At 38.6% G+C, this 15,903-nt stretch overlaps 1 non-coding gene across 1 annotated transcript; it reads left to right on the top strand.

The window, feature by feature from the left end:
• The first annotated feature begins 10,347 nt into the window (after positions 1 to 10,347).
• LOC143675158 (U6 spliceosomal RNA) lies at positions 10,348 to 10,454 on the top strand. Its single transcript, XR_013171402.1, has one exon. It is a non-coding gene; the product is annotated as a U6 spliceosomal RNA (small nuclear RNA).
• The last annotated feature ends 5,449 nt before the right edge of the window (positions 10,455 to 15,903 follow it).

Genomic DNA, 15,903 nt, shown 5'->3' with positions numbered 1-15,903 from the left:
GCAAAGGTTACATACCCTAGGGTAACTTTCCAGAAACCTACAACTTCCAGATGGATCCCTCGACCAGATAAATTCTGAAATGCAGAGGGGCCAGCCCCTCCAGAACATCAACTAGTTCTATCCCCCAATCCCATATTATCGGCAGCTTCTTCCAACATGAAAAAGTTAGAATGGGCATAGCCCAAATACCCCTAAAGAGTGGGAGATTGGTCAATGGTGACGATGGAGTTATATAAATGAGTTTAACAAATGAGTATGAATGCTGAATCATTATACTGATACTTCTTTTAGCCTCCAGTATCTTAGAGCAGCTAGAAATAAAAACCTAAAATTATGGAACTGTAACTCATGAAACTCTGAAATCTGTTCTACAATTAATTGTTGCATGTACTTTGAAATTTATTGCTATTATGTATATATGCTATTTAAAGAGAAGGAAAAGTATAATAGAGAAGATAAGATTAACAAATGAGTTTGACTGCTGAATCATATATTTCTGTTGGCCCCCAGCGCTTTGGAGTAGCTAAAAGAAAAAACGAAAACTTGTGGAATTGTATCCCATACCAACATCTATTTAACATCTATTCTATAACTACTTATTAAAATGTATGTGGGACAGTGGCTAGGGGGCAATGGTGGTCCAGTGGCAAAAGTCTCACCTGCCATGCCAGAGGCCCGGGTTCAATTCCCGGAGCCTGCCCATGCCAAAAAAAAAAAAAAAAAGTATGCGGAAATGTATTGCCTTTTTGTATATGTTATATTTCACAATAATTTTTCAAAAAAAACAATATAAATAAAGGCAACCCTTGTGATAAGAGTTTCTGCAGAGCCAGCCAACTGCCCACCACATGGGCCTCAACGAGACCATCAACACAAACACCCGGGGTCGAGCAGAACCGGGAACGCAGCCTGTTCCAGGACAGCACATACATGGCAAAACAGCCCCCAGATGCATCATGTGACAAAATATCCTCAGCTTCCAGGGAGCTGCCAATGCCTAAAACTGCTTGTTTGTTTTTTTTTTTAATCTTTCTTTCTGATTTCATTTATGTCCCCAGCCCTCCTCCCTCTATCATTCTCACATACAGCTTTAATCAGTGTTTTAACATAATTGGATTACAGTTAGGTAGTATTGTGCTGTCCATTTCTGAGTTTTTGTATCCAGTTCTATTGCACAGTCTGTATCCCTTCAGTTCCAATTACCCAATATCTTACCCTATTTCTATCTCCTGATGGTCTCTGTTACCAACGAAATATTCCAAGTTTATTCACTAATGTCAGTTCATATCAGTGAGACCATACAGTATTTGTCCTTTAGTTTTTGGCTAGTCTCACTCAGCATAATGTTCTCAAGGTCCATCCATGTTGTTACATACTTATAAGTTCATTCTGTCTTAAAGCTGCATAATATTCCATCGTATGTATATACCACAGTTTGCTTAGCCACTCGTCTGTTGATGGACATTTTGGCTGTTTCCATCTCCTTGCAATTGTAAATAATGTTGCTATAAAAATTGGTGTGCAGATGTCCATTTGTGTCTTTGCCCTCATGTCCTCTGAGTAGATACCTAGCAATGGTATTGCTGGGTCATATGGCAATTCTATATTCAGCTTTTTGAGGAACTGCCAAACTGCCCTCCACAGCAGTTGCACCATTTGACATTCCCACCAACAGTAAATAAGTGTGCCTCTTTCTCCACATCCTCTCCAGCACTTGTCATTTTCTGTTTTGTTGATAATGGCCATTCTGGTGGGCGTGAGAGATCTCATTGTGGTTTTGATTTGCATTTCTCTAATGGTCAGGGACATTGAGCATCTCTTCATGTGCCTTTTGGCCATTTGTATTTCCTCTTCTGAGAAGTGTCTGTTCAAGTCTTTTTCCCATTTTGTAATTGGATTGACTGTCTTTTTGTTGTTCAGTTGAACAATCTCTTTATAAATTCTGGATACTAGACCTTTATCTGATGTGTCGTTTCCAAATATTGTCTCCCATTGTGTAGGCTGTCTTTCTACTTTCTTGATGAAGTTCTTTGATGCACAAAAGTGTTTAATTTTGAGGAGTTCCCATTTCTTTCTTTCTTTCTTCAGTGCTCTTGCTTTGGGTGTAAGGTCTATAAAACCACCTCCAATTATAAGATTTATAAGATATTTCCCTACATTTTCCTCTAACTGTTTTATGGTCTTAGACCTAATGTTTAGATCTTTGATCCATTTTGAGTTAACTTTTGTATAGGGTGTGAGATATGGATCCTCCTTCATTCTTTTGCATATGGATATCCAGTTCTCTAGGCACCATTTATTGAAGAGACTGTTCTGTCCCAGGTGAGTTGGCTTGACTGCCTTATCACAGCGTGAGACCTCCAGCTTCATTTTTTTTCCTCAAGATACTTGTAGCAATTTTGGGCACCCTGCCCTTCCAGATAAATTTGCTTATTGGTTTTTCTATTTCTGAAAAGTAAGCTGTTGGGATTTTGATTGGTATTGCATTGAATCTGTAAATCAATTTAGGTAGAATTGACATCTTAACTATATTTAGTCTTCCAATCCATGAACATGGTATGCCCTTCCATCTATTTAGGTCTTCTGTGATTTCTTTTAACAGTTTCTTGTAGTTTTCTTTGTATAGGTCTTTTGTCTCTTTAGTTAAATTTATTCCTAAGTATTTTATTCTTTTAGTTGCAATTGTAAATGGAATTCGTTTCTTGATTTTCCCCTCAGATTGTTCATTACTAGTGTATAGAAACACTACAGATTTTTGAATGTTGATCTTGTAAGCTGCCACTTTGCTGTACTCGTTTATTAGCTCTAGCAGTTTTGCTGTGGATTTTTCAGGGTTTTCGACATATAGTATCATATCATCTGCAAACAGTGATAGTTTTACTTCTTCCTTTCCAATTCTGAGGCCTTGTATTTCTTTTTCTTGCCTAATTGCTCTGGCTAGAATTTCCAACATGATGTTGAACAACAGTGGTGATAGTGGACATCCTTGTCTTGTTCCTGATCTTAGGGGGAAAGTTTTCAGTTTTTCCCCATTGAGCATGATATTAGCTGTGGGTTTTTCATATATTCCCTTTATCATTTTAAGGAAGTTCCCTTGTATTCCAATCCTTTGAAGTGTTTTCAACAGGAAAGGATGTTGAATTTTGTCGAAAGCCTTCTCTGCATCAATTGAGATGATCATGTGTTTTTTCTGCTTTGATTTGTTGATATAGTGTATTACATTAATTGATTTTCTTATGTTGAACCATCCTTGCATACCTGGGATGAATCCTACTTGGTCATGATGTATAATTCTTTTAATGTGTTGCTGAATTCGATTTGCTAGATTTTTGTTGAGGATTTTTGCATCTATATTCATTAGAGAGATTGGTCTGTAGTTTTCTTTTTTTGTAATATCTTTGCCTGGTTTTGGTATGAGGGTGATGTTAGCTTCATAGAATGAGTTAGGTAGCTTTCCCTCCACTTCAGTTTTTTTGAAGAGTTTGAGCAGGATTAGTACGAATTCTTTCTGGAATGTTTGGTAGAATTCACATGTGAAGCCGCCTGGTCCTGGACTTTTCTTTTTGGGAAGCTTTTTAATGACTGATTCAATTTCTTTACTTGTGATTGGTTTGTTGAGGTCATCTATTTCTTCTTGAGTCAAAGTTGGTTGTTCATGCCTTTCTAGGAAGTTGTCCATTTCATCTACATTGTTGTATTTATTAGCATAAAGTTGTTCATAGTATCCTGTTATTACCTCCTTTATTTCTGTGGGGTCAGTGGTTATGTCTCTTCTTCCATTTCTGATCTTATTTATTTGCATCCTCTCTCTTCTTCTTTTTGTCAATCTTGCTAAGGGCCCATCAATCTTATTGATTTTCTCATAGAACCAACTTCTGGTTTTATTGATTTTCTCAATTGTTTTCATGTTCTCAATTTCATTTATTTCTGCTCTAATCTTTGTTATTTCTTTCCTTTTATTTGCTTTGGGGTTAGTTTGCTGTTCTTTCTCCAGTTCTTCCAAGTGGACAGTTAATTCCTGAATTTTTGCCCTTTCTTCTTTTTTGATATAGACATTTAGGGCAATAAATTTCCCTCTTAGCACTGCCTTTGCTGCATCCCACAAGTTTTGATATGTTGATATGTTGTGTTTTCATTTTCATTTGCCTCGAGTAAACTGCTTGTTTTCACCCTCGTCATTGGTTCTAGACCACGAAAGATTCTGTTCTCCAGGGGACATTTGGTTATGCCTGGAGACATTTGTGGTTGAAGGAATGGTTGCTGCTGGCATCTAGAGGGTGGGAGCCAGGGATGCAGCTAAACCTCTCATAAGTCATGGGACAGCCCCCACCACCATCATCCTGCTCAACATTTCAGTGGTGCTGGGGTTGAGAAACCTGCCCTAGATATGGCAGGGCCAGTGGGAACCTAGTCACAAAACCTGGCCACTCAGCATTGGCGCCATCACAAAGAAGCAGGAAACAGTCTTACCAGCCTGTGTGTTACTTATCATTAAAAAAAAGTCACTTTTACAAAGACTGTTTTCCACCCCTCCCCCAATCCAGAACTATAAATCTAATTCTCCATAGCACAACCTCAATAGATCTCTCTTCCATTTCTCCTATTCTCCAGCCTCACCTTACTTCTGTGCATTTTAACCTGGAATGTATTAACGGTGCTACAAAGGTTGTGGGAGAGGCAATGGTCACACACACACACCTGCTCTCGCATCTTTTTTTTTTTTTTTTTTGCAGATAGAATCCACTCAATATTTAATTATAACCACATATATGTGTATAGCATTTGTGTGGATTTAGGTAAACATCTCTTTGCCTCAGTTTCCTTCCTTGAAAAAAGAAATTGGGCAAGATGAACTCTAGAAACATTTTGGCTCAAACTTTCTATAGCATCTTCACATACAGTTTATTCATTGGATTTGTCCAACCTGGTGACCCAATAGAGCTATTAACATCTCTTTACAAACATGAAGATTGCATCTTGGGTGACAATATCCTTTCTGCTTCTTCAGAGGCATCTTTCCAGTGGACTCAAAGCAGTGGTTTTCCACTCGGGGCGATTTTGTCCGTCAGGGGACTTTTGACAATGTTTGGATTCAGTTTTGGTTGTCACAAGTGGAATGTGCTTCTGGCTTCTAGTGCTTAGAGACCAGAGCTGCTGCTATACATCCCGCAATGCACAGGACAGCCCTGCAATGTCCATGCCATCCAGGCCGAAGTGTCAGAAGTGCCGCAGCTGAGATAACCTGACTTTAAGTAGTCCATAGAGATAAAACCACATTCTGTTTAAGTCAATGTTTATTCAATGAAAGGGACATAAAAATGTACAAATCTGAGTACCCCACGGGGCATGTAGTAGGATGATGGGATACACCATTTTCAACATGCACGAAGAATCTTGTCCTACCCTTTCCCCTTTGGCCTTATTTCTGGCTCCTGTTTTTCCCTGTGAGACCTTTCTATTATTGGCCTAAGAGAAGATGAATGGACAATTTTTATAGCATTCAAGCCAATGGAAAAATTTTAAGCCTTAAAATTTTCTTTTTTCTTAATTTGGAAAATAAACATCAAAACCAAGTTTTACCTTATATAGCAATTAGATTTTTGTCCTGATTCCTCTTTGCCATTTTGTGATTATTCCTGATGATATTTTTAAAAAGTCATTGGGACACAGAAGCTTTGAATAACCAGCAAGAAAAGGCAGAAACATCTTTTCCAAAGGATTGCAATAACCGGGCATGTGATGAATCAAGAAAAATACCACCGTAAAGCAAAAAGGGCCTCCCAACAGCGTGGCTGGCCCCTCCTCGGCCACTTGCTGGCTTGGCCTGCAGTTATCCCTGCATTCTCAGTGCCAATCCCTGCTCCTGGTTGTAGAGGGAGCAGAATGACCCTCTTACACATATTGGGGGCTTGTATGTCTGGCCCAGTCTGTCACCATCCCAGAACTTGACCTGCATGTACAAGTGGCTCACTGAGTTCTCCTACAGAAAGCTGTGGCCAAGCACTTAAGTTTTGCTGCCTGGTGTGAGGGATTGTTCACTGTAGTACATATCAGGCTGTAAGACATATAGTGCAATGCCTGGGACTAGAAACTGTTTTTAGGGAAGAAGGGACATTTGGAACCATGTAAAAGGGGGGGGGGGGATTCCTAGAATCACCCACACATGCCTATGATAAGATCAGGGAGGCCCCTACACTTTGGCCTGAGCTATTCTCTAAACTCATTGAAGAAAAACACTTCCATAGGTCAACCTGCAAAGACTGGGAAAGGTCTTTTCCTTTTTGGCTTCTTTTTGTTGTTGTTATTAGCAGCCGGCATTTAAGAAGAGCTCTGTCATAACACCAGCTGGATACAAGCTTAAGGTACAGACACCTCAGAGTCTAAACTCCAGTGACAACACATGAAAATATCAAAATATTCACGTTTCAACTAAAGACTATAAACATACAAAGAAACAGGAAGTGATAGCCCAGGCAAAGGAAAAATTAAAGGATTAGAAACCATCAATGAAGAGGACCTATCCTGGGATGTACTAGACAAAAACTTTTTAAGACTCGGTCCTAACTATGCTAAAAGAGATAAAGGAAAACATGGACAAAGAACTAAAGGAAATCAGGACAAAAGATGAACACAGAGAATAACAATAGAGAGATGGACATTATGAAAAGGAACTGTGGTAGTCAGATTCAGTTGTCAACTTGGCCAGGTGAAGGCACCTAGCTCTGTTGCTGTGGACATGAGTCAATGGTACATTAACCTCATCTGTTGCTGATTACATCTGCAGTTGGCAAGGAAGTGTGCCTGCTGCAATGAATGATGTTTGACTTAATTGGCTGGTGCTTAAATGAGAGAGCTCAAGGTAGCACAGCCCAAGCAGCTCAGCATACCTCATCTCAGCACTCACAGCTCAGCCCAGGCCTTTGGAGATGCAGAAAGAAATCACCCTGGGGAAAGTTGTTGGAACCCAGAGGCCTGAAGAGAAGACCAGCAGAGATCACCCTGTGCCTTCCCAAGTAAGAAAGGACCTCAGTTGCAAGTTAGCTGCCTTTCCTCTGAAGGACTAATGAAATAAATCCCCTTTTATTAAAAGCCAATCCATCTATGGTGTGTTGCATTTTGGCAGCTAGCAAACTAGAACAGGAACCAAACAGGGCTGAAGAGCACAGGAACCAATTTAAAAACTCACTTGAGGGGTTCAACAGCAGATTGAAGAAAGAGAGAAAGCAGCAGAGAGAATATTCAAGGAAACAATGACTGACAATTTTCCAAATTTAATGAAAGATATGGATATATATACATCCAAGGTAATCTATGAACTCCAAACAGGATGAATTCAAATAGAACCATGCTTGCCATGTTTTAATTAAATTCTCAAATGTCGAGACTCTGTGAATGTGTAAACCTTATATCTGATGCTCCTTTTAGCAACTATATCAACAGAAGAGTAGAACATATGGAATAAAAATAAATAACAGGGGGAACAAATGTTAAAATAAATTCAGTTTGAAATAGTGGTAAATGAAAGCGAGGGGTAAGGGGTATGGTACGTATAGCTTTTTTTTTCTCTATTATCATTTTATTTCTTTTTCTGTTGTCTTTTTATTTCTTTTTCTAAATTGATGCAAATGTACTAAGAAATGATGAATATGCATCTATGTGATTATATTAAGAATTACTGATTATATATAAAAAAATTCTCAAATGTCAAAAATAAAGGGAGAATTCTGAAAGCTGTAAGAGAGAGGCAACATGTCAGATACAAGGGACCCTTAATAAGACTGAGTATCAAGTTTTCATCCCCCAGAAACCATGGAGGCAAGAAAGCAGTGGGATGACAGATTTACTGTGCTGAAAGCAAAAAATTTCCAAACAAGAATTCTATATCCAGCAAAACTGTTTTTCAAAAATGAAGGAGAATTTTCCTGGCAATGTGGGGCATGACTCCAAGGATGTGCCAGGAACAAGCATCATGGGACTGAGAAAGCCTTCTTGACCAAAAGGGGGAAGAAAGAAATGAGACAAAATAAAACCTGAGTGGCTGAGAGATCTCAAACAGAGTCGAGAGGTCGTCCTGGAGGTTATTCTTATGCATTATATAGATGTTCTTTTCTTGGTTTATGGTGTATTGGAGTGGCTAGAGGGAAGTACCTGAAACTGTTGAACTGTGTTCCACTAACCTTGATTCTTGAAGACGATTATGTAACTATATAGCTTTTACAATGTACTGTGTGATTGTGAAAACCTTGTGTCTGATGCCCCTTTTATCTAGGGTATGGACAGATGAATAAAAAAATAAGGATAAAAAATAAATACATAACAGGGGGGAATAAAAGGTAAAAAGTTGGGTAGACATTACTAGGTATCTACTCAGAGCGCATGAGGGCAAGGACACAAATGGACATTTGCATACCAATGTTTATGGGAGCATTATTTACAATTGCCAAGAGCTGGAAACAGCCCAAATGTCCATTAACAGATGAATGGTTTAACAAGCTGTGGTGTTATATACATACAATGGAATATTAGGCAGCTGTAAGACAGAATAAAGTCATAAAGCATGTAACAATATGGATGGACCTCAAGGACATTATAGTAAGTGAAATTAGCCAGAAACAAAAGGACAAATATTGTATGGTCTCACTGATATGAACTGACATTAGGAATGAACTTGGAGAATTTCAGTTAAGAATAGAGACCATCAGGAGATAAAAATAGGGTAGATATTGGGTAATTGGAGCTGAAGGGATACAGACTGTGCAATAGGACTGATTGTAAAAATTCAGAAACGGATTGTACAATACTACCTAACTGTAATACAATAATGTCAGAACACTGAATGAAACTGAATGTGAGAATGATAGAGGGAGGAGGACTGGGGGCACAAATGAAATCAGAAGGAAAGATAGATGATAAAGACTGAGATGGTATAATCTAGGAATGCCTAGAGTGTGCAATGATAGTGACTAAATGTACAAATTTAAAAATGTTTTGCATGAGGAAGAGCAAAGGAATGTCAATATTGGAGGGTGTTGAAAATAGATGGTAATTAATATTTTAAAATTTTAACTTATATGTGAGACTAAAGCAAAAAATGTTTATTTGGTACAAGATTTATATTTTGACTAGCACATTTCCTAATATAACTTATGTGGACAGTTTAATTGAACACCATGAGTACATGGCACCTTGAGAAGGGCATGAGATTTTGTTGGTTTGTCCAGAATGATGTCCTGATAAATCCCAGAGTGATTTGAACAGTGAATTTAAAAGTATTTGCAAAGTCCCCTTGGGGGAATGGTAAGAAAAGGGGAAAATTCAACTTCCCCATGTGGAGAATTCCTGATTTTCTCACAGGCGGTGGGGACAACCAAAGCAATAGGCTGAGCCCTCAATTTTGGGATTTGCCTCTATGAAACTTATCTCTGCAAAGGATAGGCTAAGTCTACTTAAAATTAGGCCTAAGAGTCACCCCCAAGAGGACCTCTTTTGTTGCTCAGATGTGGCCTCTCTCTCTCAGCCAACACAAGAAGCAAACTCATTGCCCTCCTCCTCTCTATGTGGGACATGACTCCCAGGGGTGTAAACCTTCCTAGCAACATGGGACAGAAATCCTAGAGTGAGCTGGGACTCAGCACCAAGGGATTGAAAAAACCTTCTCGACCAAAAGGGAGAAGAGAGAAATGAGACAAAACAAAGTGTCAGTGGCTGAGAGATTTCAAACAGAGTTGAGACGTTATCCTGGAGGTTATTCTTAATGCCATTATATAGATATCACTTTTTTACTTAAGGTATGTTGGAGAGGCTGAAGGGAAGTGCCTGAAAATGTAAAGCTGTGTTCCATGTTTCTTGAAGATGATTGTATAATGATATAGCTTTCACAATGTGATTGTGCAATTGTGAAAACCTTGTGTCTGATGCTCCTTTTATCTACCTTATCAATAGATGAGTAAAACACATGGAATAAAAATAATTAATAGGGGGAATAAATGTTAAAATAAACTTAGATTGAAATGCTAGTGATCAGTGAAAGGGAGTGGTAAGGGGTATAGAAAAAAATTAGGGGAAACAAAGGCTAAAATATATTGGGTAGATGGAAATACTAGCAGTCAATGAGAGGGAGGGGTAAGAGGTATGGTATGTATGAGTTTTTTTCTTTTTATTTCTTTTTCTGAATTGATGCAAATGCTAGGAAATGATCATGGTGATGAATATACAACTATGTGATGATACTGTGAGTTATTGATTATATAACAAGAATGGAATGACCGTATGGTAACAATGTTTGTGTGTGTTGTTACGCTTAAAAATTTTTTTAATTAAAAAAAAAAAAGCTATGAAGTAAAATCCATGCTCACTTTGGCAGCACATATACTAAATGTGGAATGATACAGAGAAGATTAGCATGGCCCCTGCACAAGGATGACATGCAAATTCATGAAATGTTCCATATTTTTCTTGTAACCAATACCAAACTCTGAAATCTGTCCTCAACTAGTTGTTGGAATGTGCTTTGAAATTTATTGCTCTTTTGTATATATGTTATTTTTACACAGAAAAGGAAAAAATGTTGTTCGTGATGATAAATGCACAGCTATATGATGATATTTTGAACCATTGATTGTACACTTTTGATGATTACATGGCATGTGAATATATACTGTATATCAATAAAAATAATTTTTAAAAGTTGGGTAGATTGAAATACTAGTGCTCAATGAGAGGGAGGGATAAAGAGTATTGGATGTATGAGTTTTTTTCTTTTTTCTTTTCATTGCTTTTTCTGGAGTGATGCAAATGTTCTAAAAATGATCGTGGTGATGAATACACAACTATGTGATGATATTGTGAGCCACTGATTGTATATTATGGATGGACTGTATGTATGTGAAGATTTGCAATAAAAATATGTTTTTAAAAAAAGAACATGGGTTTTGATTCATGATTTAACCCCGGTTCTGTGACCTTTAAAAAATATATATTTAACCTCTCTTACTCTGTTTCCTTATTTGTAAAATAGTAATATTAAAAGTTGCCTCATGGTGATGCCCCGATGAATCCCAGAGTGATTTGAACAGTGAATAAAAAAGTATTTGCCAAGTCCCCTTCAGGGAATGATGAGAAGGGAGGGAAATTCAACTTCCCCAAGTTGAATTCTTGTTATTCTCACAGGCAGTGTGGACAATCAAAGCTGTAGGCTGAGCCCCCAGTCTTGGGGTTTGTTCATACAAAACTTAACCCCACAAAGGATAGGTCAAGCCTACTTAAAATTAGGCCTCAGAGTCACCCCCAAGAGAGCGTCTTTTGTTGCTCAGATGTGGCCTCTCTCTCTCCAGCCAACACAACAAGCAAACTCACCACCCTCCCCCTGTCTACATGGGACATGACTCCCAGGGGTGTGGACCTTCCTGGCAACGTGGGACAGAAATCCTAGAATGAGCTGAGACTCAGCATCAAGGGATTGAGAAAACCCCTAGAATGAGTTGAGACCCAGCATCAGGGGATTGAGAAAACCTTCTCGACAAAAAGGGTAAAGAGTGAAATGAGACAAAATAAAGAGTCAATGGCTGAGAGATTCCAAACAGAGTCAAGTGGTTATCCTGGAGGTTATTCTTACGCATTAAATAGATATCACCTTGTTAGTCAAGATGTAAGGAGAGGCTGCAGGGAACTGCCTGAAAATGTGGAGCTGTATTCCAGTAGCCATGTTTCTGGAATATAATGATATAACTTTCACAATGAGACTGTGTGATCGTGAAAACCTTGTGTCTGATGCTCCTTTTATCTACCTTATCAACAGACCAGTAAAACATATGGAATAAAGATGAATAATAGGGGGAACAAATGTTAAAATAAATTTAGAGGGAAATGCTGGTGATCGGTGAGCGGGAAGTGTGAGGGGTATGGTATGTATGTTTTTTTCTGTTTTATTTTTATTTCTTTTTCTGAATAGATGCTAATTTTCCAAGAAATGATCATGATGATGAATATGCAATTATGTGATGATATTGTGAATTACTGATCATATACGTAGAACAGAATGGTGAAAAGTTACGAATGTTTGCGTTTGTTTTGTGTTTTTTGATATTTAAAAAAAAAATTTTTTTAATTAAAAAAAAAGCTCCCTCATAGGATTGCTGTGGGGATTAAAATAAAAATGTATTAAAAAAATTTTTTTAATGAAGGAGAAATTAAGACATCCCCATATAAACAAAAGCTGAGGGAATTGGTTACCACTAGACCAGTCCTACAAGAGCTGCTAAAAGAGTTATGCAGATTGAAAAGAAAGGGCAATAAATAGAAGCCACATGAAGAAATAAAGATTCCTGGTGAGGGTAATGCCAGCACTATTGTACTTTTGATTTGTAACTCCACTTTTTTACTTCCTACAGGATCTAAAAGGCAAATGCGTAACATGTAGTAAGAAATCAGTGGCTTGGAATTCATAATGTGTAAGCATTTAATTTGTGACAAGAACTACATAAAGGTGGGGGGTAGAGGGCTATAGGAATATAGTGTGTGTTTGCCATTTAAATTCTTACCAAAGTAAACAAGATTATTATAGGTGAAGGATTTTACATTTACGCCCCACAGTAACTACGAAGGGAAGATTAGAGAGTATGCAAGCTTCACAGAGACAGAAATTAGAGTGTAGGTTGCCAGGGCCTGGGGGTGGCAGGGAGAGTGGGAACTTAAGGCATCCAGGGTGTAGGGTTTCTGTTGGGGGAAATGTAAAGAATTGAGTAATGGATGGTGGTGAGGGCACCACAACTTTGTGTGATGAATCCCCCTGAATAGAATGCTTGGGAGTGGTTGAGATAGGAAAATTTGTTGTATATACATTTCCAAATTAAGAAACAAAAAAAGAGTAGAAGAGCAAGCAACTGTTTTAGTTTGCTAAAGCTGACAAAATGCAATATGCAGAAATGGGTTGGCTTTTACAACGGGGATTTATTAACTTCCATGTTTGCAGTTCTGAGGCTGGGAAAATGTCCAAATCAAGGCCTGCCCACAATGGTCCCTTCTTCCTGAAGAAAGGCTGCTGGCGATCCGCGGCTCCCCTGTCACCTGATCAGCGCGTCACGTCTGCTGGTCTTTCCCTCCTCTTTTGGGCTATGTTGCCTTCAGCTTCTGACTGCTCCATCCGTGGCTTTCTTTCTGAACTTCTGTGTTTTTCTCTTTCTTTCAGCTTCTCTGGGGTGTTTTTTTGTGTTTTCGGAACTTCTGCGTTTTTCTCTTTCTTTCAGCTTCTCTGGGGTGTTTTTGTGTGTTTTCTCTCTTTTTTTATCCACTTATAAAGGATTCTAATAAGAGGATTAAGACCCAGCAGGGGCAAGCTTCAACTGAAATAACCTAATCAGAAAGTCCCACCGACAACAGGTCTACACCCGCAGCAATGGATTAGCTTTGAGAATATGAACTTTTGGGGCACCCACAGTTTCAAACCATCACAGCAGCTAAACAGACAATGATAGTTCATGCAATACATGATTCTGGATAGGATTTAGCAAGGGGGGAAAAGATGCTCAAAAGGACATTTTTCAGACATAAGAAAAAATTGGAATATAGACTGAATACTTATTATCAGTGTTAAATACCTTGAAATGTTAACTGGTCTTAAGGTGGTTATATAAGTGAATGTCCTCGTTCTCAGGAAATATGCACGGAAGATTTAAGTGTTCAAAGAGCATGATATACACAACTGTGCTGGTTTGAACCTATTATGTATCCCAGAAAAGCCATGTTTAATCCTGATCCTATCTTGTGGGGGCGGTGGTTTCTTTTCATCCTGATTCAGCATTGTAGGGTGGAAAGTTTTGATTAGATTATCTCCATGGAGATGTGATGCGCCCAATTGTGGGAGTGACCTTTTAATTAGATAAGATGTGGTTCCACCTGTTCAAGATAAGTAGGTTTTAATTAGTTTATTGGAATCCTTTAAAAGAGAAGGCTCAGATCTGACAGAGAGAGTCAATGCAGATGTTTGGAGATCGAGGCAGAAATAGCCTGGCCGCTAAGCAAGGACTCACAGAAATAGCCAGAACCTGAAGAGTTGAAATCTCCAGCGCCAGCAGATGCTAAGCTAAGAGATGAAACCCAGAGTTGTGTCCAGGAGCAGCTAAGTGAAGGCCCACAGATGCTTAGAGAGGACAGCCCTGGCATCAGAAACTGGAAGCAACAGAACCAGGAACAAGGACCAGCAGGTACCAGCCACGTGCCTCCCCAGATCACCCTTCCCTGAGCCAAGGTATCGTTCTTTGGATGCCTTAGTTAGGACATATTTATGGCCTTATAACTGTAAACTTATAACTTATTAAATTCCCTTTTTAAAAGCGGTTCCATTTCTGCTATATTGCATTCTGGCAGTTTAACAAATAAATACAGCAACCTACACTCAAGTGTTCAGAAAATGGATGGATAGACAGACATATAGATTAGGTAGATGATAGATGGAGAGATAGACAGACAGACAGATAGATGATAGAAGAAAAAGAAAGAGAGAAAAAGAAAGAAAGCAAATGTAACAACATGTTAAAATTGGTAGATCTGGGTTTTGGGGGGGTGGGGTATGTTGGAATTCTCTGTACAGGGTTTGTATTATTTTTGCAACTATCCTGTAAGTGTGAAAGTATTTCAAAATAAAAAGTTAAAAAAAATACTCATTGGCCAATTTGGCAGGGTTGCAGCTTCCTCTGAATACTGACACATAAAGGGAAAATATCAATCATCTATTCTGCCTCTTCTGAGCAAACTGTATTTACTAACAAACAGTTGATGCAGGAAATCCTTCTTTAGAGGAGAATTCTAACTAATAATTACCAAAGGAATAACAATTAGAAAATCATGATTCTGCCACCCCAAATTTTGGATTGAGACAATGATACTTGAGAAGTTGAAGGGGACGTTTTACTGGGTACATCCATCTGTGAGCCCTGAGCCTACTGACTCATTAAAAATAGGTCATCCGACATTCCATGCTCATGACATGATGCAGTGGGATGCACACAGCACTATCTATGAAGTACCCGTGACAACAAAGAGAATTTGCAGCTAATCAAGCCTCTAGATCTAACCGTTAGTTGAGAAGAAATCTGGGAAGAGAGGAACAAGTTAATTGAAGCCATGAGGAAGCCATCAACCAAACCCAGAATGTGACTATTTTATAGGACAAAGAACCCAGTTTCTCCAACAAATCTATGACATGAAAAAAGTAGGAAAAAAGTATATTTTATTCTATGAATCTCTGCAAACCGTGAATGGACCTTGACTCAAATCAAGAGTAAAAAGATATCTCTGAGAGAAGCAAAGACATGTGAGTATGTGAGGTAATATTCAGGAATTGTTAGTGTTGTTAGGTCTGATAATGTCATGGGGTGATGTAGAGGCAAAAAAATAAAACAAAACTCCTTTCAGTTACGAATGCACACTTATATATTTATGGTTGAAATGACACGACTTGTCTTAAACTAATCCAGAAAAAATCAAAAGGGAAGAGGAAAGAGATGCACCAAGATTGGGAAAATGTTGAAGCTCAATGTTGGACATGTGGAGTTAACTATACTATTTTCTCTATTTTTTGCACTTCTCAAAAATTATATAATTAGTAATCTCAAAGGAGCACAGGCACACACAGTGCGGGCAGAATGTGTCTCAACCAAAGTTTAAGCAAACAAGGATGCCAGGGAGCCTGGGAATGGTGGAATGCCACTATCAACTCTGCAGGTTAAAAGGATACAAGAAATGGGGGGTAACACCCTGGGCCTTTGCAAAGGGAGCTAGCTAAGTCTAAGACGCCCATATCAAGCCACCACCTCAAAGGTATTATACGTCCTGGGAAGGGGATGGCTTAAGACAAATTTCTCTTTGGATTATCAGAAAAGGGCGCCTATGAGGCAGCCTCTCTGT

Source organism: Tamandua tetradactyla, chromosome 2 (assembly GCF_023851605.1).
Source record: "Tamandua tetradactyla isolate mTamTet1 chromosome 2, mTamTet1.pri, whole genome shotgun sequence".
NCBI lineage: Eukaryota > Metazoa > Chordata > Mammalia > Pilosa > Myrmecophagidae > Tamandua > Tamandua tetradactyla.
This window is presented reverse-complemented; position numbering and strand designations above follow the sequence as displayed.